The 26714-nt window shown below is 40.9% G+C and overlaps 1 non-coding gene and 1 pseudogene across 1 annotated transcript; both read left to right on the top strand.

Annotated features, from left to right (window-relative positions):
• The first annotated feature begins 257 nt into the window (after positions 1–257).
• The window catches only part of LOC145633404 (uncharacterized), a 38094-nt pseudogene continuing 11637 nt past the window's right edge, over positions 258–26714 (top strand).
• On the top strand, positions 21615–21721 carry LOC145565077 (small nucleolar RNA R71). Its single transcript, XR_014094961.1, has one exon. It is a non-coding gene; the product is annotated as a small nucleolar RNA R71 (small nucleolar RNA).

The raw sequence follows: 26714 nt of genomic DNA, 5'->3' as shown, positions 1-26714 counted from the left end.
TACCTTGAAAGAGAAGGGTTTTCGGGGTAGAGGAAGGGATTGCTGCCATGAAAGGGGTGGGGCTAAGGTGGTCAACACCGGAGTTGGCGGGTCAAATCCTGCTTTCCGGGCAATGGTCCTTCTTCACAAATAAAAACTCATTTTTGGTCCCTTTTTGCCACCTTTTTTTAAAAGGTCCTTTCTCACAAAATAGTGGACATAAAAGGTCCTTTGTGACAAATTTTCCTAGTTTTAAAAAGAAAAAAGGGGAAGTAACCATGGCTAAAGTTTCGTCTTATATTTATGATTTATGCTGCCATTTTCTTTGCACCCGACAATCATTAGGTGTTAAAGCGTCAGACTCAAATTCAATTTTTGTTGGAAATATTGTTGTCATTAGAAGCGATATTGATTCAAATGGAGATATTGAGGACGATGCTAGTATATTGAATCAACCGTATAGAATCAATTTCTCCAATGTCAAATCTATTAAAATCGCCAGAGAACATCCAAAATTTATTCTTATTGTTGAAAAGATGACTGTTTTTGAAGATTTACTCTCACAAAGGTTCCACCGCCAGTTTCCATGTGTCGTCATAACCGGTGGGGGTGAACCAAGCTTAGATTGCAGGATGTTTGTTAGAATGGTGTGGGAAACCTTACAAGTGCCTGTTTTAGCTCTCGTTGATTGTAATCCTGCTGGTTTTGAGATCTTTAAGACATATAAATATGGATCATTTAACATGGCATTCATGAGTCAGAACTTGGTAGTCCCTATGGTTAAGCTGATTGGATTACTTAGGTCAGATTTAAATGAGTGTAACATATCTGATTCTGACATGATATCAACAAATGACAAAGATATATCTAAAGAAGTGCAACTATCAAAGGAATCTTGGATAAACCATGAGCCTGCCATTTCACAAGATGTGCAGTCTATCTTAAATGATAAGAAGAAGGCTGATATTGAAATATTATCCTCGAAAAATGGTCCAGAATTTTTGGTAGATACTTACCTTAAACATAAGATACAGAAGATACTAGATTTGAAGACCGACTAAGAAGGACCTATGAGTGTCGAAGTGGGACTGGGCGTGGTTAAGTGTTGCTTCCCTACCCGTGTGACTGTTTGTCAATGTTCCTGTTTTTCCAAGCAAGAGGTCAAACGTGAGGGATTTGGGCGCTCAATCAAAAGAAGTTGCTTTGTGGGATTTCTATGCACTTGCTTCATCTCTTTTCTTCTATGTTACTACTTTAACCTTGTTTTTGGGTCGAGATATATTATTATACTATCTGTTCTCACATTAATTTCTGGATCCTTTTGTTCCTCTCATTTTCAGATTGTGTTGTTCAATGAACTAGAAGGGAAGTGGAATCTCATGTTGTGTTGCAGGTATACTCTTAACTGCAATCTGTTAGTGTTTGCAAAACCATGTGTGAGTTTATGATTGCTCTCTTGTTGCAAATAATAATCGTCCTCTAGTATGAATTTCATTTGCTAAACTTTTTTGCCTGTGTTATTGTTTTTTTCCAATAATATGAAGAGTTGGCACATTCGGTAATGTAATTGCTATTGGATTTTTAAAAATTAGAAAGATCATAAAATAACTGAGGAGGCAAGCCAAGATGTGAACTGTACATATGCTCAAGTTGAAATGTGGATCTATATAAAATTTCCATGTCAGCTGTATGTATCTTATAAAAATCAATTTCATTATGGCATAATGATTCAGCACAACCTTTAGTTGATGATGGCTTTTATGTTACAACATTTTACACTTAGTGTGGCTATATTAATTTAACTCTGTTGTTTCTAAGGTGCAAGACAATTATACTAGTGTTTAATGCATACATTAGACCTGTCTGTATGTGACATACTCCATATTAAATACCTTAATCATGGCTCCCAGCCTAGCTTGTCCAATGTCCATTCATTTTATCATGTCACTTTATTATGTTGACTGAATTCTTGATTTGTCACTTCCTTTTGTGGCGAAAGAACTTGAAAGCAATTTTCCCTTTTATAACCTTTATTTCTGTACCTCTAGGCTCCTGCAACACCTAATTCTCCTATTGTAGCATCTACTACACCTCCTATTCATCTATTGTACCCAATGTAGCTCTGCGAGTCTTGAGTTCTATGATGTTAATTTCTATTAGCACTTTTATCTTATTCGTTTTCCCAAATTCCTCTTATTTATATTAATTTATTTATATAATTATTGATGATCAGCTATTTAATTTCTTGTTAATGATGCGTGATTATACATTAAGAATTATCTAAATTAATGATTTTAGCATGAGATTTACAATAATTTTAGGCACGGAATCTAGTTATATGTCACTTCTGAATAATTTTATTGTTATAATGTAATATTAGATTGTCATTTTTTGGTTTAGTGAATGATCAATATGTGTAATTTCAGATATGGATGGAAGTTCGAGTGTGGAGTCGTTATATGCTTGAACAGCAGCTAAAACTAGGTATGTTGCTCATTTTATGCCAGAAGATATACATATTGCTGAATTTTGATAATTATGGTGTTTGAAAACTCCATGTTACTTCGCTTGATTGATTGAAGTGAAACTAATTCATTATGGAATGAAGTATGTTTCCTTATGTGAAACCTGTTAGAAGGTTTGGTGATATAATTGTGGGGTCTCGGTACACTTCCTCCTCATCTTGAAAGGGGGCTTGTTTGCTCCATCATTACTAGGCATGTTATTGGATTCTCAATACGAATTAATCTAGGAACTTGAACATCAACACACATTTGTAATCGAATTTATTGTACAATATAGCTCTTTGCTTATCATATTGTGTTGATATTTTTTGTGATCTTATATATTATTCTATGCCCTATTACATGCACAAGTGTTTTGTGTGTTGAACAATCAGAATACTATGTTCTAGTTGACCATTCCTGTTAAGTTTCATGATCAAGACTATTGAAAGTTCTGTTTATTGAAAGTTTTGTTGTATTGATTTTTTGTTTGGTTGTTGAGTCCTGCCCTTGCCAAATTGGCAACCTCAGTCTGATATAGTTTTTGAATCTGTCCCACTCTCTACTTTCTTAATATCTTTGCCAGAGTTCATTGAAACTGTCACAGTGTTACTTGTTCGTTATCCAAAATCATGAAAATCTCCCGTCGATGACAAACCTGCTCCTGCAAGATGCTTTTGTAGCCAGTTTTACTTTCAGAACTTCTCTTTCTGTTTGTAAGGTTGTTGAAAACTAGAGGTAATGGTTTAGAACACTGCTCATGTTAGACACCTTGTTTCTCTCCTTTTCCAAGATTGTGGTTATAAAGGAAGTGTAGGCGTCGTTCGAAGTGCGCCTACGTTAAAGCATGTGTGAATATGCTTGGCACTCATAGGAAGTGGGAATTGACATTACGATTAGGGACAACGATTAGGGACAAATAAAGTAGGGAGCCGCTAACAAGTTTTTAAGGAACTTGTAAACCGTTCACGGATCATAAAAGGCAACCACGAATAAGGGACAACGAAGGCAACAACGATTGACCCGTGAAGGTTACACCCCATTCATAATCCATGAGATTACTAACTCCATATGGTTCGGAACCACGAAAGGAGGATCGGGGATGATGGTACGAAGTGAGTCATGGAGTCACATTCGCCCGTATTGGCCTCTACTCGATTCTTATATTGAAAAGCATTCCTGTGATCGCAAAGGCATACAAACAAAATATCCAATTCGCTCCAAACTATTATTATGCTAAATTGGTTGAATATTAATGCAACACATAATTCTAAAATATTTGTGATCACTTGAATTAATTAACAAGATTAAAAAGGAACCTAAACCGGTTGTCCAAATTATCTTATTAGGCGTGATTTTCAATTACATATTCCCTTTAAACATGCAATAATGTGGTGATCAATAAAATATAATAGAACAGACATTAATATTGGAAGCAATTTAATCACAATTCCAACAACATAAAATTGTTAGAAAAATAATAGAAATAAAAGGAACATGATTATTACTTTGATTCTGTTTGTTTGCAACTACAAAATAATAAACGAGTTAGTAACTTCAAGGAAATAATAAAACAATAATTAAATTAAATTAAATTAAGTAGAGTTGATTTGGGGCCAAACCCTCAAATAGTTCTACCTTTCACGCCTTGGCTTAAGGATGGAACCACGAGTAAAGTATGGACTCCTTTGAGCACTTGAAGAAGGAATTTTGAAGTGAAAAGGGTAGGCTAGTGTTTAGGCTAAAGCATAGAAGAGAGAAAAATAAATCAGAGAATTAATTGGTGCCCCGTACATCAGAAATGAGGGGGTATTTATAGGGAAAATGTGCTGAGGGAGCACACGGAACCCTAAAATGATAAAAACCCTAAAAAAGTATCCCGTGACATGGTAAACTGTACCGTGACACGGGATGTCCCACCGTCAGACGGCAAACTTTCCCGTGACACGGTACATTTTTAGTGTGACGCGGGAAATTTTCAGAAAACGGGAAAGAAAACGCGTTAAGGGTTTACGCGGAAAAGACACGGAATGTCCCGTGTCACGACAGACATCCCGTGTCACGGGAAATCCCACCGTCAGACGAGAAGGATTCCCGTGACACGGTGGCTGTCTACCGTGGCGCGGGAATTTCCAGCCCTCTTTTCCGTCTAAATGCATTTTTAACCCTAATTTCATTCGGCATTTTAAGTGCCGATTGATAATTTCGGGCCTTTTCTGACTTATTATTATTTGGGCTAAAATAAGAAAATAATTAAATAAAAATAAACAAAAGGTCTGGGCCAAAAATAAAATAAAAAAGGGTTTGGGCTAAAATTAAATAATAAGTTTAGGCTGAAATTAAAACTATGCTTTTTCCAAACATCAAGACTAGTCCATGGACTATTCAAAAATATGAATTTAATCAAATACGATTTTTTAAGCACTCTCGGGATTAAATACTGAACCCGACCAATAGTGGCGGTGAAAGGTTGTTCATCATCGAGTTTGGTTTTGGGGAGACATTTTTAGGTGTCTACAGCAGCCCCCACTTTGACTGAGTTTGTAGAAACGTCAGTTTCGAAAAACGATAGTCAAAGTAGCCGATAGGGACGGAGAATGATTTAAGACGTTCTGCGATCCTAAATCATTCTATATACGCCGATACCTACAGAAAAATGCTAGTTCTACAGATAAAAGGGTAAAAGGATAGAATACGTATCTGGCACCAGTGTATCGGTGACGAACGAATTTGGCAGCTTCCTATGCTTGAAGGAATCCACCGAGTGACGTTTGTTGAAACGCTTTCCATGCTTGAGGAAAGCCTACTGAAGAGTTTGGTAGTTTTCTAAGCCTGAAGAAACCTACCGGATGACACTTTCCATGCTTGAGGAAAGTCGACGTATGAATTTGGTGTCATTCTATGCTTGAAGAATTCCACCGATAATGTCTTCCATGCTTGAGGAAAGCCGACAAAGGAATTTGGCGGTTTTCTATACTTGAATAAAAAAATCCACAGATAACGCTTTCCATGCTTGAGGGAAAGCCGACTTGGCGGTTTTCTATACTTGAAGAAAAATCCACCAATAACGCTTTCCAAGCCTGAGGAAAGCCAACTTGGTGGTTTTCTATACTTGAAGAAAAATCCACCGATAACGCTTTCCAAGCCTGAGGAAAGCCAACTTGGCGGTTTTCTATACTTGAAGAAAAATCCACCGATAACGCTTTCCAAGCCTGAGGAAAGCCGACGATTGCTGAAATTTGCAAGTGTATGATGGTTCGATTATCCCCGAACGTGGGCCGCGGATGATTCACACCTTTAAGTCGATTATCCGACCATATTAGGTGCTTAAAATGCCGAAAAACAATAATGTGATGCTGGCTAGGGGTAAAATGGTAATTTTAGTCCCCTTTAAGTATCAATTATAATTTTCCGCGTAATTCAAGCAAAAAAATAACTGTCCAATTTACACAAAAAAATCGTGCAACCTTAGTCAACATGTCAGGAATATTCGCAAATAAATGTACAAAGCCACCGTGTCACAAATAATATTCCCGTGACACGGCACGGGTCCCCGTCACGCGGAGCTGCTTCCCGTGACGCGGCAAGGGGTTCCCGTGGCACGGGAATCTATTGGCTGAAAAATCGGTCAAATGGCATCTTTGACCAGTCAAAGCTTGTGCACCACACAAAATATGACCGTTACGTGGGAACAGGGTCCATTGCGCGGGATTTTTTGGTTTTAAATATCAAACATTTTTCTCATTTTGCTCATCCCTTATTCCTCTTTCTCGTCCGATTTTCACCCAAAAGCTCGAATTTTTTTTTTTTTTTTTGCTCGGTTTGCCGTGTCTCGGCGACTTCTCACCGGCGCTCGGAGTTCTTTCCCGTCAGCCGGCGTTCATCACCGTGTCACGGCGGTTCTGCTTCCTCTCTCTCTTTATTTTTTTATTTCCGCTGCGACTTGCTGCTATTCACTTCGCTGTTGTTCGTTGGTATTGTTACTTGAAGCTGCCGCTGGTGTCGCCGGAGATCCGTCGGTTCTGAGGCTCGTCGTGACACGGGACACACTCACCGTGTCACGACATTAACTGACCGTGTCGCGGCGGTCTGCTGGGTTGCCGGAGCTTTTTTCGAGCTTTTGTTGTTCGATTTTTCACCAAATTCACTCCAAATTTTTGCCATACTCCTCATATTCGAACCTCTACAAGGGTCTATGTAAGTTCCTCTTAATTTTTGTCTCAAATTTGCTTTAAATGAGTAATTTCATGAAAAACCCTTAAAAATCAATTTGGGGATTTTTTATTTTGAGGTTTTATGTTGAAATTCTTGCCATGATTTTACTTGTATATGTATGTATGTGTGTTCGTGAGAAATTTGAGACAAAAATTGCATGATTTGATGGAGAATTGAGCAAATCACCATTTTTGGGTACTACTTTTGTGAAATGATGTTCATGTTACTTCTTTGCACTTGAAATGGTGAAAATATGGTGGTAGACTTTGTAAAATATTTCATGATGTGTTGATTCATTGTTTTTGTGCAACTTCGAAACATATTTTGCGTATGTACTATATTGTCATGGAGAACATAGTATCATGCGGCTAGGAGAACTGTAGTATTAGTTTGTCATGGAGAAACTAAATACCATAATTTTGCCAATTTTTAGCCTGGAGGTAAAAATTTAGCGTATAATTCGATAAATAACTAAATAACTTAGGAAATGATGCTAAGTATTTAGATCTTTATTTTTATAAAAATGCAACTTGAATTAAATGTCTTAGGAAATGATGCTAAGCATTTAGATCTTTATAATAGCATGCCTAGGCGACGGGATCGCGATCTTTCTACCCACGGCCGGCGTCAGCCTTTTCGGGAGGACACTCCCACTATTCCTGAGGGTATGGACGACGATGCCTTAGAGTCCGAGCCTCGGGCTTCTACGAGTAGAGGTAGGTGGGTTCCACCTCTGTGGACTCCAGACCAGTTGGTTTTCTGCCGTGAAAACCATGTTTCTCATCGCCCACTCTCCGGCATAGTCGACGGCACGCTTCGCCACCACGGTTCTGGAGTCGGCGATTTGATTCCTCGACTTTACCAGATCATTACGAGGGATCCTGCTACGAACGCCTTATGGGAATCGGCTGGTTTAGTAGATTTCTATACGGCGGTTGTAGGGTTTCGCAGCCCCCGAGGTTGCGGTGCGACGGTCGTTCGCGCATTGTTGGAGTATTTCTAGGATACTACCAACACTTTTCATTTTGCTTGGGGGGGATGACAGTGACCCCTCTGGACTTCAGTATGATTAGCGGGCTGCGCTTCACCGACCGGGCCGTAGCTCAGATGTCTGATCTGTCTTGGGGATCGGCTGAGGCAGCTGATTTGTTAGGTCCGATCGTTTAGTATATCAGGACCCGACCAGTGTCTCGAGGTGGTCCCAGGAGCGGGCGATCGGAGCTGGCTTCAGTTTTAGCTCGTGGCTTCGACATGGAGGATACATCGGCTGAGCAGCGAGTGCGGATCTTCATCCTGATTCTGATCTCCATGACCCTTTCTCCTGATAGGAGTTCACGCGTACTCCTTTGCTACCTCCCCTCTTTGGTCAGGATCCATGAGATAGGATCCTATAGCTGGGCCAGCATCGGATACGCCGACTTTCTCTTATCGCTACGTCATAGGTGTCGGCAGCTGAACGACGAGTCTCCCATCACTGTCTATGGTCTGTGGAGAGTCGTAGAGGTGATGATCTTTTCCTCTTTTGGTTTCACTTTAATTTGTTCGACTCATGTGCTAAAGATTACTTTTCATTGTAGCTATGGTTCTACGAGTACTTCCCAGGCTTGGCTCCTCGCCAGCGTCGTGGAGCGTTCCATGATTTCCCTGTCGGGGCCAGCTGGCGTGATCGAGGAGAGTCGCGGGTGGAGTCTGTCCCTGCGCTGCGTGGGCTGCTACGCCGAGGCACCTCTTCTATTGGCGTAAGAATTAGTTTTGTTTCCTGTTATTTTCCCTCTGACGTTGTTTCCGTTGTTTCACGCCAACTTTTTATGGTTTTCAGGTTGCCATTGATGTCCAGTATCGTCCTTGGGCCGGGATGACTGATCTTCCTAAGGCCTTGCGTCTTTCAGCGCACCGCACCATTTTGGTTGGTACCGGACGCTTTGTCTGGTATTTGGGGGAGCGTGTCGTTCGTCAGCATAGCGGCGATCGCTTTGTGGTGCCCTCATCTCCACCAGAGTCGATGCTGGACTCACGCTTGATTAGGGAGTTGATAAACAGGGGAGAGCGCTATACTTTTCCATGGTAGGAGCTTGTGCACATGGAGGGTGATTATGCGCAGGACTTGCTTCCCTCTCTGGCTCCTCCACCCCGTCTTCCTGAAGTATGATTTCTTTTGAGGATCTTTGTTACTAGTCTTTGTTTTAAATAGTCGAATAACTTGATTGTTCGATCATATTTTCAGACGACTATTCGCCCTGTGGGGAGGATCGAGATTCCGCCTCAGTCTGTCTGCTATCTAGGGTCGATTGGTATCACCGAGGACCATATTGCTGACGCACCAGAGGGTTACAGACAGGCGCAGGAGTCTTTGCCCGAGGTCTTTGAGCCGGTAAGTTTTTTGATGCGTTATTCATCCTTTTAACACTGCTTGTTACTGACTTTTCTTTGTTTTATCCTCAGCCTAACCGCCCGGAGATGATATGACTCATGAAGCTGGTTGACGCCCTGAAGTATTGCATCATCAAGCTTCGGCGTGGTGCGAGTTGTCGGAGCTCTAGCGACGTTCTTGAGGTATCATTCATTTTTCTTACTTCTACCATTTGTTTTATTTTGCATTGTTGACACCTTTTGATTTTGTATCTTTCAGGAGCAACGGAGGTCCCGCTCACGCTCGAGGCATAAAGGCTCGGACGAGGAGGAGCTTGGTCGTGGTAGTCGATCTCCTGAGATTCACCAGCGTTCTCATTCTCAGCGAGAGCCTCAAATTACTCAGCCGTTTCAGGAGGCTCAGTGGCAGCAGCCTCAGTCTTCCCAGCGTTTTCCGGGCCAGAGTCAGGGGCAGCGACAGTCGTTTTCACAGCCTCCACAGCCTGAGCTTGGGTCTGTTTTGACTCCCTTGGATCCTGGTTCATTTTCAGCTCCATTGTCTGGGATTCCTCCACCGGTGTCGGGCTTGTTCTCAGTTCCGATGAATGGGACGATGCCTTCACCGACGATTCCCGCGTCTTTGAGTCAGTCTACACCGTTTGCCGGTTGGACGGGTCCTGCCTTGAGTTTGACCACTGCTGGGGTCACAGGGACTAGTAGGGACACTACTTCCCGTACTCGGATGATGGAGGGACTCTTTGGCTCACCGTTCCCATATTCACATGGTGGAGATGATACTGATTCTGGCTCTAGAGACTTCTGACCGAGGGTTTTTATTTGTACATACTATGATGACACTTGACATGTTTATTTATTATGACTCTTTTGTACATTATTCACAGTTTATGTATTTATTATTGTGTGTTAGTGTGTGCTTGAGACTTATTGTGTGTGATCATGTATTTATTAATGACGCGACAAAAAACGTAAGTGGAGTAATGGAGGGTACCGACCTTCCCCAAAAGAAAAAGAAATAAAAAGACAAATAAATAGAATAAGTAAATAAAATGAGAAAGAGAAAAATAAAAAAATAAAAATAATAATAATAAAAATAAAAAAGTTGAGAATTTTATTAGAAATAAAACTCTCAGAAAACTGAAAAATAAACGGTGAAGATAAAATACTAAAAAAAATCCGGATAGATACGGGAAAAGATGAAAAAAGAAAACGCGTGATGTGCCGTGACACGGCACTGTACACCGTGTCGCGGCAAAAATTACCGTGTCGCGGCAAAAGTTCCCGTGACACGGTGGGATTTCCCATGTCACGGTACGCGAATTCCGCAGCGGTGTGTTTTACGCGTATGAAAATATAATTTCTGAGCAGTTTCGAGCGCTTTTGCTATAAAATAGGACCAGTATATTCATGATATGCATAATTACGAAACACAAAATAATTTAGAATTTCATATTTCAATAATCATGTCTCGGAATTTTGATAATACATTGCGCGACTGGTCTTATTCTTTGACCAATGCTGACAAAAGAGAGTTAGAATTATTTCATGTCAAGGGTTTGCTAGCCCTGAGACATGTAGCTATTGAACATGATTTTCTTAGGGCAGCATTAGATTATTGGAGTCCAGAAACACACTGTTTTAAAATTGATTATGATGAAATTTGTCCCCTGCCGGAGGAATTCGGTGCAATCTTTGGGTTTCCTGCTAGAAATCTTATTGCCATGCCTACCCTACGTGAATATTACTACCAAGATTTTGAACGTCATCTGAATCTAACAGATCCAGATTTAAATAGAATTGTGTGTGGTAATGAGGTAGACTTAGAAAAACTTGCAAATTTATATTTTAATCGCCCTATCTCTGAGTCTTATCATGTATATCGTAGAAGGGCATATATTTTTTGCATGTTTAACAAGATTTTATTTGCAAACGGTAGGGTAGGACATGCTTGTCTAGCGTCTGTGCTTGAACATGTCGAATCTAGAAGATCTCCTATGCCGACGTGCCTTGGAGAAACATTTCGTGGCCTTGACGAAGCGAAAGCTGACCGGAAAGCCATCAAGAAGGGCTCTCTGGTACTGCTGCAGGTAAAAATACGCTCCGAGTAGCCCCCGTGACACAAAACAGGCACCGTGTCACGGTGGGTGTCTGCCGTGACCGGTGAGATCTGCCGTGTCACGGGAATCTGTACCCCTTTTTTTCAGATTTGGTTGATGGAGCAATTAGAACTATTTGAAGCCCCCGACGATGTTGAAAAATATGGCCCTAACGACCTAGTCCGCAGGAAAAAGAATTACTCTGCGAACATGTCGTATGAAGATTGGAAAAATTTCTTTGCGAAGAGGGAATTTTCCATTCGTTGGGTGGTGCCTTGGTGGAGGCTTACTAGGATGGTTGGAACGAATGATACTCCATATTGACGTGTTCCTAGTATCTCAAAACTGACCTTTTATTGTCCTTCTCGACTGATGCGGCAGTATGGACTTGAACAAGTAGTTCCACGCTATAACGATAGTCCTCGTGAAGTATCGTTGCATGAAAGTAACGTTCACAAGTACGAGACTTATTGGATTGGAAGACCTTTGTGGACCGTTTCTGCAAGTGACCAAGCTCCTCCTCCTTTATCTAGTGCATACAAGGCATGGTTGAACCCTAGAAGTAGGAGGGAACGATTCGGATCACGCGAGTCTGATGTGAAGAGTCGTCTTGGAAATAAGAAAGCCCCTCCTAAAGATCGTCTAGGTCCGAGAACACAAGGGATTGAGTTTAAGACTCCTATAATGCCGAGAAAGAAGAATTATGTGAAAGGGAAGGGTAAAGAAAAGATGGTCTATAGGGAGAAACAACCGAAAAATTTCAAGAAAGGTGAAAGGCCAGGGGTGAAAGTTCGACTAGGGGTGTGACGGTTCGGGCTACGAAAGACACATTAATGGTGAAGGCCGACCTAATTGACCAAGAGAAGGATGTTCCTAAAGTGAAGAGAGATTAGATCAATAGTGCTTTGCTTTTTATGATTTATAATTTTTATTTAAAATAAGGCATATGATGCCAATAATTGTAGTCGCATTTATTTCAATAATAATAGCATATTTATTTCAGCCTTAAAAATAAAAAATTAAAATGACTTTTATTTATTATTTATTTATCCGAGTCAAGGAGTCGGACGCAATGGAAGAACGAAAATAAAAAAAACCTCGAACAAACAATGAATTCGCAGCTGCACAAAAACGGAAAACCTGAAATTCCACCGTGTCACGGTGAAAAATCCCGTGACACGTTACAAATTCCCGCGTCACGGCAATTCCTTCTTTTTTTTTTTGTTGCACTCAGGTCCACCGCGCCACGGTTGACTGTACCGTGACACGGTGGAATGTCCCGTGTCGTGGCAAAAACCCTTTTTTTTTGTCGTGACGCAGTGCTGAACTGACGCGCATATTTGATCGACAGAGGGAGGATTTTTATTTTTTAAAGTGGTCGGGCCCCCTTGAGGGGTTGCCTACGTAACCTAAAAAGGAATCAGGCCAAACGTAGCTCTATCGGGTCATGAACCCATACGACTAGGCATAGAATTTCTTGAGTTGATCCAAGTTGGTTAAGTTGTGGAAGCCATTACCGTCCATGTCTACCAATTGTGCCGCTCTGCCAGACAGGATGGCTTTAACAATGTACGGGCCTGACCAATTCGGTCTGAATTTTCCTCTTGGATCTAACACATTTTTACGAAGTGCCTTAAGCACCAGGTCACCCTCTTTGATGTTCCTAGTCTTGACTTTTTTATTAAAATGTCGTGCCATACGCTGTTGGTAGGTTTGGACATGATGCCAAGCGTTTTTCATCAAGTAAGACTAGTTCATCAAATCTTGCTCTAATCCAGTCGACTTCATCTAGTTGGCTTTCCAACGCGATTCGAAGAGAAGGGATTTCGAGTTCTATTGGTTGTACAGCTTCAACTCCATAAACCAGAGAGAAAGGAGTAGCCCCGGTTGATGTACGGACAGAGGTTCTATATCCCCAAAGGGAGAAATGTAGCTTACTTAGCCAATCCTTGTAATTTTCTGTCATCTTTTCGATGATAGTTTTCACATTTTTGTTGGCCGATTCGACCGCACCATTTGTTTGTGGTCTGTAAGGTGATGATCTGTGATGCTTGATATGATATTTCTGTAATAATTCCGCGCATTCGGCTTGGAAATGTGTTCCATTATCACTGATCATCTCATGTGGTACCCCATAGCGGCATATGATATTTTTCTCAATGAATTGAGCTACATGTTTCGCCGTCAGCTTAGCATATGAGGCAGCTTCGACCCATTTGGTGAAATAGTCGATTGCTACGAGAATGAATTCATGCCCCCCTTGTCTTGGTGATGTTATTTTTCCAATGATGTCGATGCCCCAAGTGGAGAAAGGCCATGGAGAAGTATATGTGTAGAGAAGCGAAGGTGGAACATGATGTAAATTTGCGTAGACTTGACACTTCATACATTTCTTGACGTATTCGTGACAATCTCTCTCCATAGTAGTCCAATAGTAACCTTGTCGTTGAATCTTTTGGACTAACATCTTTGCATTCATGTGTGTTCCACATATACCGGCATGAAGGTTTTCCATGGTTTTATGTGCTTCTTTCTTGACTATGCATAAGAGATTTCTTCCCATTGCAGTTCTCTTGTGGAGTTCTCCCCTGATGAGCACATACTGTGAGGCCAGGAGCCTCAAAGCACGGCGTGCCCTTTTATCAGTATTAGGAGGGTATTCTCCTCTTGTCACATTGACAGGGTAAAGTCGTATCCCCTAATCAAAAATAATTACCTAAATCACTAACTAAGGTAGATAGGGAAGTAGGGTCGATCTCCACAGGGAAACAAGTCTTTTTACTCCTAATTAATTATTATAATCTAAATTACTTAAGTAACCAATATTTATAGTTGAATAAGAAACTAAACTACAAAGAGTAGGAATAGGGAGAAAATAATATATAAAAGGATCTAGGGCATAGGTTCACCAATAAATAATACTCCAGGGTAAAATAGAGTAATCAATCATTGACATTGTATAAATAACATGATTAACAGGCTCTCGCAATTTATTAATCAACATAGATCTAACAGGCTCTCGCAATTTACTAGATCTAAGTTCTTATTGAAAATGGCCTTTAATATCAAATTAACATCTGCTCGATTCATCAATTTAATATTGCTATACTTTTACAAGCCGCAATTGTAAAACATTAAAACAATCCAATAAGAAATTATCATGCAATACCAATAATCAATAATAGTCAATCATCAATGCATCAATTAACCAGATTGTAAAGGGCTTTCGCTACGTATTACAATCACATAATTAATCTACCGGTATTAAATCTCATCTCTCGAATCTCGACTTAACCATTTATAAATTAATCTGCCTATTGAAACTAGACCTAAACATTAATTCTCATCTCTCGAATCTTGAATCAATATTGTCAAACTCATGCATAAAAGATAGGCCTAATCTAGTCACAGAGCATTAAATCAATCAATAGCAAATTAATCTAGCATTGATAATCAACAACAATAATTTACCCCTTCATATTAATTATTAGATCCCCATAAACCCTAGAAATAAAACTACTCACACATATTAAAAACTAGACAAATCAAAGCAATAAAATAAGACATGATTAAAGGAATAGAATAAATAACTAAGATTAAGAGAAGAGGAATCGTTACCAAAATAAATCTGGAATTAAGAGTAGAATAAGAACAAAGGTTTAGAGAGAGAATTCTAAGAGAATAATTAAGAGAGTAAAGAAAGAGTAAAAAGGAGAAGAAGAAGAAGTCCTAAAAACGTATTACGGAGGAGTATTTATACTCCGTACAAAAATCCTAAACTAAAACAAATTAAAACTACGTTAAACATCTCCTAAGAAATACACGCGCCCGATCAGGCGAGGCACCGCCCGATCGGGCGCGCCTTCAGGCGCCAGCCTTTGCTTCTCTCGCCCGGCCGGGCGCGCCTCCGGGCGCCAGCCTTTTTGGCCGGGCGGCTCTCTTGTGCCACTATTTGGACTACGATTGGGCTCCAATTCTTCGGGCCAATCTGGGTTTCCTCTTTGGGTCTTGAATACTCGGTCCAAATGCCCCGGTATCACCTATACCGAGCCCTTAATCACCGGTTCGATGGCTCTAACCGGCCCTGGGCTATAAAATCTGGTCTTGTTTCTCCAATGCTCGTGATTGCTCCAAAATATCTCGGGAAAATACTCCAAAAGTATAAATCCCTGCAAAAGTCAACCAAATCTACGAAAACACTAGAAAACCCCAATTAGTAATAAAAGTGGCTCTAAAGAGCCAAAAACACTACTAATTATGACCAAGGGACGGGGGTAAAATACTATATAAAACGGACACATCAAACTCCCCCAAGCCAAACCTTTGCTTGTCCCTAAGCAAAGATCTCATCAACGAATCAATAAATATGCTTCACCCCGAAAGTAAAATTAAGCACAAACGATTCAGGGTAAATCAAATAAACATGCTTCAGAGTCAATCAATCAAGTCCATCCAATTACCTTTCTTCCCTAACAATTGTCAAACAGAGCAAACCACAAGAGCATATAGAATTCAAGACTAGTGCTCACACACTCGACTCTCATTTATGTGGCGAGTAAAATATATACTCGATCGCTCTCCAACCACCCCTTTAATGTGAACAATGCCCTCCCAACTCACACTCTCGTGTGTATAAAACAATGAACGCTCAATCCTACTAGTTGACTCGAAATATGCCAAATCATAACTTGCATTGATAAACAACACTTTCACATTCATACAATTCTATGCACAAAGGTCGGAAGGTCTTTAAAGCTTGTAATGTAAGGCTAGGGTAAAGGGTAGGAATCATTTGGGAACAAGTGAGAGTAAAGCTATGCTTAAGGGAGCAAATCCTAATAAAGCCCATGATCAAAATAAATAATGATCAACATCTCCTACATAACCAACTCTAACATCAACCAAATATACTCCAATCATAATAAATAATCCCAACACTTACAAACAAACTTTATTTTCCAAACTTGAATATTTCATTGAGGTTCAAAATTATTTTTCTTTTGATCACCCTCCAACTAGAACATTTGAACATTTTTTTTCTCTTGAAGTTCACTTATTTTTTTTCATAACATCATGGTTTATTTTTTTTTCAAGAAAATATAACTCTCAAACTCATCAAAAATAAACATGAATAACAACAAAACAACTTCTCGAAGTCCCACCCAAGTTGTGCAAATAATAAGCACACTACAAACTCCCTCACCTCACTCACTAATAGCTCCCCCAAGACAAGCTTGGGACTAGTAACCAATGGGGCAAAAAAAGCGTGTAATGCGGCTAATAAACAACAAAAGGTCAAGGCAACAACATGGGTAGCAAGAAGAGAACAAATGTATCTACAATGTCTGGAGGCTACCTAAAAGAACAAATGTCTTCGTCCTCCACAATGTGCATAATAATGAATCATATAAACATTACTTATAGTTGCAAACCAATACTCAAATTCATTGACATACCAGGAATTATGGAACTATCACACATTCCTTACCAAATTAACTAGTCAAGCACTATATTCACAAGTAGTTGGACAAAATTGACGCATGTAAAGGTTTCAAGCAATCAAACATCATATCATGATCAACTAATCCACAATGCCCATCATCAAGTACCAAGGATCAAAATAAATTTCTAAAGTAAGGGGCACAGGGAAGCATAATTTATAATTCATTGGAACGTATTTTTGAATTTTTTTAAGTTTTCAATTTTTTTGTATTTTTATATATAAAGAAAGCAATAAAACTAACCTAGAAAGCGAAAAATCTAACCTAAGAAAACACACCAAAAATAAAAGAAAAGAGAAAAAGAAAAATACCAAACCAAAATCTCCCCCAAGCTAGAATCAGACAATGTCCTCATTGGCTCGGAAACTAGCCCAGCATAGCTAGTCCTCATCATCCTCGTCCATCGAGCCGAAACCCGCACCTCCACTACCACCTGCACCACCTGCTCCAGAAGAGCTACCACCAAAATAGTCAGCGTGAAAACTCCCCCCCGCCGGTCCCCCGAAAGGTATGTCCTGCCCGTACCCGAAAAAGGAAGAATAGTCAGAGTAAATACCACGGGCAGTGGGATCCCTACCGTATCCCTGGGGTGGAGGCTGAAACCAGTCAGGGTGGATAGCGTCGTCGGGAATGTTGCCCCGACGAGCATAATCATCGTACATATGGTAGAGAGCTCTACCCTGGTTCCTCTCTAGGTACCCTAATCTGTGGTCAATAGAGCCCACCATCCTCCTAAGGTCAGTCTGTGCATGCTCAATACGTCCTAGGGCCTGACCTATACTCTGAAAATCCCAAATTGGGTCAGAGTCAACATGAGGGACGGAATGGGACATACGAGGTGGAGAGAAAGCCACCTCGGGCTGGGGCTGAGGTGGTGGAACTGGTGGTGGTGGTGCCTGTCCCCTAGCGTTGGCAACTAAAGCATCATAAGTGTAAGAAAGTTGCCCTGGGGGAAAGGCGTTCAAATCTGGACTAGGAAGGGGAAAAATAGGCAAAGGTTGCTCGTTCCCAGTCCGAATACACCAAAAGGGTGTCTGCTCGCTATCCGGCCTAACCCACCCCACATCCTCAAAATACCTAGCAGTCATGTAGGTATCTGGTCCACAGTTAGTCAGCTGGTGGGGTCCGTCTACTACAAATACGGCCTTTTTCACCGCTAATCGAGTGATAAGGCCACCTAAACGGATAGGGGACTTGGAAGTGGTGTTGGCTGTGGCATGCCGACTCAGGTGGTGAACTATAAACCTGCCTATGTTCAATTTCCCGAACCCGTATACATAGTGACCTATTATAGCTAGTTCGTTGGTTTGAGCGTTATGAGGCTCGGCCCTACCCAAAAAACACAATCCCGCAAATCTTTGCCAGGTTTTCGGGACAGGGTGGTGAATGGGTTTGGTACTAGCATGTTGGGGTCGGGGGCAGGTAAACTAGTCAAAGAAAAATATAAATCACCCATTTTATAATCTTCATGCCACTGGTGAGATAATTCAGAATTTAATTAAAAAATTTTACAGAATTCAACAAAAGTTAAACTAATATTTCTATTATTTAACCTGAAAAATAAATTAGGCCCATTCCTACTACTAACAACATGAAAAGTGGACAAAATTCACATGTGAGTTCTCGGTATGTAGGATAATGCATGTCAACGAATTTTCTCATGCCAATATCATTCAAAAATCGTTTAACATAATCAAACAAACCATATGATTCCAAGGTAGGGCGGTGCAACCACCGAGAAGGGATTACCTCACGACCGACCAAATGCTCCAATCGTTCTTTCTGTTCCCGGCTCACGATCCGGATCGTCGGCCAATACGGGAGCTGTAAGTCTGGGTCGTACTCCTCACTCGAGCTGGAGCTCCTACCAAAAATTGATCTTGCCCTCTTTGAAGCCATGTAGAGAAATGGGTCGAAAATATTTTGAATTAAAACTGAAAAAAAAAATTTGTATGAGAGTGAAGAGGATGAAGAGAGGATTACAAATATATAAAAAGTTTTGAATTTGGATTGGTAATGGAGGAGAAATCTTAGAGAGAAGTCAGAGAAAATTTGAGTTTTAGAGAGAGAAAGTAATGAAAGAAAGAAGAAATGAAGAAAGAAGAAGAAAAGACGAAGAAAAAGCCGCGGAACTTAGCTCGCGCCCGGTCGGGCGGTGGCTCGCCTGATCGGGCGATCTGATCTAATATCAGGTTGTTTCTCGCGCCCGGTCGGGCGCCAGTCGCCCGGTCGGGCGATTTGACTTTGCAAAATTCCGTAGTCGTTCGCGCCCGGTCGGGCGCCAGTCGCCCGGTCGGGCGCCAGTCGCCCGGTCGGGCGCCAGTCGCCCGGTCGGGCAATCTGACTACCTGATTCCCCCTTTCTCTCGCGCCCGGTCGGGCGCCAGTCGCCCGATCGGGCGATTTTTTACCCTAAATTTCTTCACTTCTCGCGCCCGGTCGGGCGAAGCTCGCCCGATCGGGCGGACAAAATAGTCCGTAAACGTCAAAATTCGCGCCCAGTCGGGCGCCTCTCGCCCGGTCGGGCGAAATTTCTTATTTTTGAAGCCCTGCTCTCGCGCCCGATCGGGCGAGCTTCGCCCGGTCGGGCCCGAGACTAAATCGGGGAATGCTAATTTTATTCTGTTCTCAAGAAGTTGTCTAACTCTTTTCCTTCAAATCTGTACAAACACTCATAAAACTCATTAAATTCCCTCGTCTCTCCTCTCATAAGAAAAAGAAAAGAGAAACTAGTCAAAAAAGCATTAAAAATACGGGTTGCCTCCCGCAAAGCGCTGGTTTATCTAGGTCCCGCACGACCTTCTTACCAAGTACAATTCCTAGGACCCTTGGCCTAGCGCTTGATCGGGTGGTTTCTCACCCGGTCTAGCGATGTTTAGGCTGCGATGCGGCTTCCTGACATAACCTGTGGGACGCCAAGTTGCCTTATCTGGTGGATCCTCCTTGACTCGGGAAGGGGGATCTTCAATGCTACGCATTAAAAACCCTTCTTCGATCGAATGTTGCTTCAAATTGTCATTGCGTTCAACACTTGCAACTCGATCTGGTGGAACACTTACCGTAGGCTCGATTGGCACAACTTGCTCGATCGGTTCCACTTGTTCATCCTCGAAACCAAGACCAACATTGTAGAGTGCTCTTTCTATTACATCGATTTCCTTCTGCCATTGGTCTATCTCACCTGAAAGGGATGCAACACAAGATACCGCCTCCAAGGGATCTTTTTCAAGAGCTTGGGGCTTGTTAGAATAATTTACAACCACATTAACACTGAAACATTTCTCCTCAGTCATGGAGCTTTTGGGGGCATTATTCAGATTAAAAACAACTTTATCGTCCCCTACTGATAGTGTTAACTTACCACTTCTAACATCTATGACTGCTCCTGCAGTGTTAAGGAATGGTCTACCCAAAACAATTGGGGTTTGCATATCCTCAACCATATCAAGAACAACAAAATCCACAGGTATATAAAATTTACCTACTCTGACGGGAACATCCTCTAAAACACCTAGGGGGTATTTGAAAGAACGGTCGGCCATTTGCAGAGTTATATTGGTAGCTTTTAATTTACCCATATTCAACTTAGAACACACAGATAATGGCATGACGCTAACACTAGCACCCAAATCACATAATGCATTATCAATTAAGAGATTACCAATATGACAAGGGATAGAAAAACTACCCGGATTTTTTAACTTAGGCGGAGACTTATTTTGAAGTACGGCACTACACTCTGTAGTGAAAGCTACTGTCTCTACCTCACTAATAGACCTTTTTCTCGTCAAAATTTCTTTCATAAATTTTGCATATGAGGGGATTTGTGTGATCAATTCAGTAAAGGGAACTGTTACCTTCAAATCTTTAACCACCTCCAGGAACTTACCAAACTGCTTATCCAAGTTTGTCTTCAATTGACGATTGGGGAAAGGAAGTTTGATAATAGGCTTTTGAGCATTCTTCTCTTTGTCTGGAGTAGCCACCTTCTCTGGAGTTTTACCCTGCAATGTAGAATTATATGTGTTAGTATTATCCTCTAGCCCTGCAGGGCTAGCAACTACATTGTTTGGTTTAATGGAATCAAGATTAGCATTATTTAATAAAATAAGTTCATCAACTCTGGGCATAGAGGGCCCTTCATAGTTTGAACCACTCCTTAGAGTGATTGCAAATGCTTGATCCGTAGGCCTAGTCGGCTGTGCCGGCAGGGCTCCCTGTTGGCGTGCTTGTAGAGTAGCGGAGAGTTGCGCAATTTGATTATCTACAATTTTATTATGCGCTAAAATTTGATCAATTGTCGTATCTCTGCTCTCCATGTGCTTTTGCATATTGACCAACATTGCTCTAATTTCCCCCAAAGAAGGGTCGAAAGATGAGGGGAGTTGTTGTGGTTGAGTCTTCTGGCTAGCATTTGGGTGATAATACTTCTGCTGCTGTTGCTGTGGCACCTGTGGTTCTTGTGGTGGTGGATTTTGAACATTAATGCTCCGGTGGGAAAGGTATGGATGATTCCGATACCCAGGATTGTAAGTGTTGGAGTATGGGTTATTCTGCCTATAAGCTTGGAAGGCATTAACTTGCTCCACGGAACTCCTGCAATCCTTCTCCCAATGACCTACAATACCACAATTTTCACAGAAAGCCTCATTAGAATTATTATTAATCGCAGAAACATTAGCTACATTAGCAGTGCTCAGATTATCTAATTTTTGACAAATAGAGGTCAGTTGAGCTTGCAAAAAGGATACAGAGTCGACACTATGTTTCCCCTTGTTAGCAAATCCTCTGGGATTCCCATATTGGGAATTGTGTATTGCCATATCTTCAATAACCTGACCTGCATCATCAACATTAAGATTCATAAATCTCCCACTAGCTGCAGAGTCTAAAATTATTCTGGAAGAATTTCCAATGCCGTTATAAAAGGCTTGGATTAACTGCCATTGTGCTAAATTGTGGTGAGGGCATTCTCTTTGTAAGTCCTTGAACCTCTCCCAAGCCTCATATAAAGACTCATCGGCTTCTTGGGCAAAGTTCTGAATCGCACTTCGTAGTACTGCTGTTCTCTCTGCAGGATAATACTTGTTATAGAAATTCAAAACAAGAGTTTCCTAGTCAGTTATACCAAGTGTAGTTCTATTTAAGCCATTAAACCACAATTTAGCTTTTCCAGTTAAAGAAAAGGGAAAGAGAATCTCCCTTATTTGGTCTTGAGTGACCCCGGCTTGCCTTATGGTGTTGCAATATTGACAATAGTCGGCAATGTGAAGATTCGGGTCTTCACCCTTGGCTCCACTGAATTGTTTCCTCTCTATCATCGTTATAAATTGGGGCTTGATCTCAAATTGAACTCCATCAAGAGCCGGAGTAGGGGTGAGATGTGGAAAATCCGTAAGCTTTGGTTGTGAATAATCACTAAGCTTCTTTGGAGCCGCCATCTCTGATTCTGTGTCTGATGATGCCTCTAAATCGCTAGGATCAGTTGGAGGATCGCGGTGATTATTGTTGTTATCACCAGAATCCGCCAGGATTTGCTTGTAGAAGTTTTTCTGCCTATGGAAGGAACGTTCGATCTCAGGATCGAATGGGATATAACCTGATCTGGAACACCTGGGCATAAACAAAAACTAGAAGCAAATATGAGATTTGTCTCATAGAACTAACGCTCTCTGAGACAAAAGAGAAATAATCTAGACTACAAAAACAATCAGAAATAAAAATAAAACCGTCTCCCCGGCAACGGCGCCAAATTTTGACAGGGTAAAGTCGTATCCCCTAATAAAAAATAATTACCTAAATCACTAACTAAGGTAGATAGGGAAGTAGGGTCGATCTCCACAGGGAAACAAGTCTTTTTACTCCTAATTAATTATTATAATCTAAATTACTTAAGTAACCAATATTTATAGTTGAATAAGAAACTAAACTACAAAGAGTAGGAATAGGGAGAAAATAATATATAAAAGGATCTAGGGCATAGGTTCACCAATAAATAATACTCCAGGGTAAAACAGAGTAATCAATCATTGACATTGCATAAATAACATGATTAACAGGCTCTCGCAATTTATTAATTAACATAGATCTAACAGGCTCTCGCAATTTACTAGATCTAAGTTCTTATTGAAAATGGCCTTTAATATCAAATTAACATCTGCTCGATTCATCAATTTAATATTGCTATACTTTTACAAGCCGCAATTGTAAAACATTAAAACAATCCAATAAGAAATTATCCTGCAATACCAATAATCAATAATAGTCAATCATCAATGCATCAATTAACCAGATTGTAAAGGGCTTTCGCTACGTATTACAATCACATAATTAATCTACCGGTATTAAATCTCATCTCTCGAATCTCGACTTAACCATTTATAAATTAATCTGCCTATTGAAACTAGACCTAAACATTAATTCTCATCTCTCGAATCTTGAATCAATATTGTCAAACTCATGCATAAAAGATAGGCCTAATCTAGTCACAGAGCATTAAATCAATCAATAGGAAATTAATCTAGCATTGATAATCAACAACAATAATTTACCCCTTCATATTAATTATTAGATCCCCATAAACCCTAGAAATAAAACTACTCACACATATTAAAAACTAGACAAATCAAAGCAATAAAATAAGACATGATTAAAGGAATAGAATAAATAACTAAGATTAAGAGAAGAGGAATCGTTACCAAAATAAATCTGGAATTAAGAGTAGATTAAGAACAAAGGTTTAGAGAAAGAATTCTAAGAGAATAATTAAGAGAGTAAAGAAATAGTAAAAAGGAGAAGAAGAAGAAGTCCTAAAAACGTATTACGGAGGAGTATTTATACTCCGTACAAAAATCCTAAACTAAAACAAATTAAAACTACGTTAAACATCTCATAAGAAATACACGCGCCTGATCGAGCGAGGCACCGCCCGATCGGGCACGCCTTCGGGCGCCAGCCTTTGCTTCTCTCGCCTGACCGGGCGCGCCTCCGGGCGCCAGCCTTTTTGGCCGGGCGGCTCTCTTGGGCCACTATTTGGACTACGATTGGGCTCCAATTCTTCGGGCCAATCTAGGTTTCCTCTTTGGGTCTTGAATACTCGGTCCAAATGCCCCGGTATCACCTATACCGAGCCCTTAATCACCGGTTCGATGGCTCTAACCGGCCCTGGGCTATAAAATCTGGTCGTGTTTCTCCAATGCTCGTGATTGCTCCAAAATATCTCGGGAAAATACTCCAAAAGCATAAATCCCTGCAAAAGTCAACCAAATCTACGAAAACACTAGAAAACCCCAATTAGTAATAAAAGTGGCTCTAAAGAGCCAAAAACACTACTAATTATGACCAAGGGACGGGGGTAAAATACTATATAAAGCGGACACATCACACATAATTAAGGATATCTGTATACCATGGCTCTTCATCTTCTTCTTGTGATTATTGTTCATCGTCGAGTGCGTGAACATAAGCCGGCTCATATCTTCTTTCTATGGTCAGTGGCATTCTGATTGTTTCAGTTGGAATTCGCACCATTGATGCTAATTTAGCTAGTGCGTCGGCGAATTGGTTTTCTTCTCTTGGCAAATACGTATATTCCACTTCATCTAGTTGCTCCGTGAGAGTTTCTAAATGAGCTTGATACGTAGCGAGACTTTCACTTCTCACTTTCCATCTCTTGGAGATTTGGTTAATGATTAGTGAAGAATCACCATAGATTATGAGTTTCTTAATTCCCAAGGCGACAGCTGTTTCTAACCCCAAAATGCATGCTTCATATTCTGCAGCATTGTTGGTGACATCAAAGTCGAGCTTCATGGAAATTGGGATGTGCTCTTCATTGGGTGATACAAGCAAGACTCCTACACCACATACTTTTTGGTTTGAAGCTCCATCGAAATAGAGTGTCCAACTATCATCTTCAGTTATGAGTAAATCTTCGTCAGGGAAATCGTACTCATCTTCTTCTTTTTCAGCTTCTTCTAGCGGAAAGTCTGCTAAGAAGTCAGAAACCGCAGAACCTTTGATGGCTTTTTGTGGCACAAATCTCAAGTCAAACTGAGCAAGATTGACTATCCACCTTGATAATCTGCCATTGAGTGTTGCTTTTTCGAACAAGTATTTGAGAGGATCCATCTTGGACACGACATGCACTGTATGAGTGAGCATGTAATGTCTTAGTTTCTGTGTGGCCCATACAAGTGCGAGACACAACTTCTCAAGTGGTGTGTATCGCGTCTCATATCCTTGAAGTTTCTTACTCAAGTAATAGATTGCATTCTCCTTGCTTTTGATCTCTTGCGCTAACATTGCCCCCAGCGTTTCTCTTGTGACCGTAAGGTAGAGTCGAAGAGGAAAGTCAGGTATTGCTGGCGCTAGCACGGGTGGGTTTGCCAAGTACTCTTTGATTTTGTCGAAAGCTTTTTGGCAATCCTCATCCCATGTGACTGGGACATTATTCTTGAGCTTCTTGAATATAGGTTCACATATCGCTGTGAGCTTTGATATGAACCTACTTATATACTGCAACCTTCCAATGAAACCTCGAATCTCCTTCTCATTTTAGGGTGGTGGCATGGCCATGATCGCCTTTACTTTTGTAGGATCTATTTCAATCCCTCGAGAACTGATCACGTATCCAAGTAATTTGCCTGACGTGACTCCGAATGCACATTTTGCTGGATTTAATCGCATGTTGTACTTGCGGAGTCTTTCAAAGAACTTGCGAAGTGCAATAATATGGCCTGGGCGATCTTTAGACTTAACGATCATATCATCGACATAGACCTCCACCTCTTTGTGCATCATGTCATGTAACAATGTTGTAGCTGCTCTTTGGTAGGTGGCACCCGCGTTTTTCAACCCGAATGGCATTACCGTATAGCAATATGTACCCCATTGCGTGATGAATGTGGTTTTTTCCATGTCTTCTTCGGCCATCAATACCTGATTATATCTGGCGTAACCATCCATGAATGATAGGAGTGCATGGTTTGTTGTATTATCGACCAGAATGTCAATGTGAGGTAGAGGGAACCCATCTTTTGGGCTTGCTTTATTGAGATCCCTGTAATCAACACACATTCTGACCCTTCCATCCTTCTTTGGAACTGGAACCACATTTGCTATCCATTCTGGATATTTGGATACTCTGATGAAACCTGCGACCAACTGCTTCCTGATTTCTTCCTTGATTTTGAGAGCCACATCGGGTTTCATACGGCGCAACTTTTGTTTGACAGGCTTCATACCTGGAATGAGTGGTATCGTATGCTGAGCTATATCCCTGTCAATTCCTGGCATATCTTGGTATGACCAAGCAAATACATCAACAAATTCACTAAGCAAGTTAGTTAGCTCTTTGCGTTCATCTTGACTTAGTGTTAATCCATTTTTTACTTCTTTAACAGTCGTATCATTGGAAATATTAACTGTTTCTGTATCTTCGATAACTGCTGTTTTATTTCGTGTTCTTCCATTGCTTTTATTATTTCTTTGTCATTTTTATCATTAGCAAAGCAATATTGATCAGGGCTAGGGGAATGACACGCATCATAAGCAAAGGTACTTATTTTATTGAATTCATTGGCTAATACATCAAGGGGGGCAAGGTCGGCTGTGACCTCACCGGAATTATTTGGACTAGAAAGAGAGGACTCAACAAGAGACTCGGGGTTGAACTCTGTAGCAGAAAGAGGATCGGCCTCAGACTCTAAGGACTCGTCTACAGAATTAAACTCAGACTCGGACTCGGACCTAGACGACTCAGACTCATCAAACATAGGACCCTCGCCAGCGGTTATTTCCAACTTCTCTCCACTCGGCGTAGTGATCCTCAATGTCTTGCGCCATCCCCTTGAAATGTTGTCAGCTTGGACGATTAACTCGGAGGGGTCAAAATCCTTGTTTGCTATGACAGCTTGAACAAGCTCGGAGTTATCATTACGGACCGGCTTAGACTCATTCTTCTCCATTCCAAAAAGCAGGTTGATTCCTAGATCATCAGAGTTCGGGCTAGCTTGCTTCTCGGTTGTGAAGAGCTCTTCGTCTTCATCAACA

Source organism: Chenopodium album, chromosome 1 (assembly GCF_948465745.1).
Source record: "Chenopodium album chromosome 1, dcCheAlbu1.1, whole genome shotgun sequence".
Lineage (NCBI taxonomy): Eukaryota > Viridiplantae > Streptophyta > Magnoliopsida > Caryophyllales > Amaranthaceae > Chenopodium > Chenopodium album.
The sequence above is the reverse complement of the archived record's forward strand: the minus strand, read 5'-3'. Positions and strand labels throughout refer to the sequence as shown.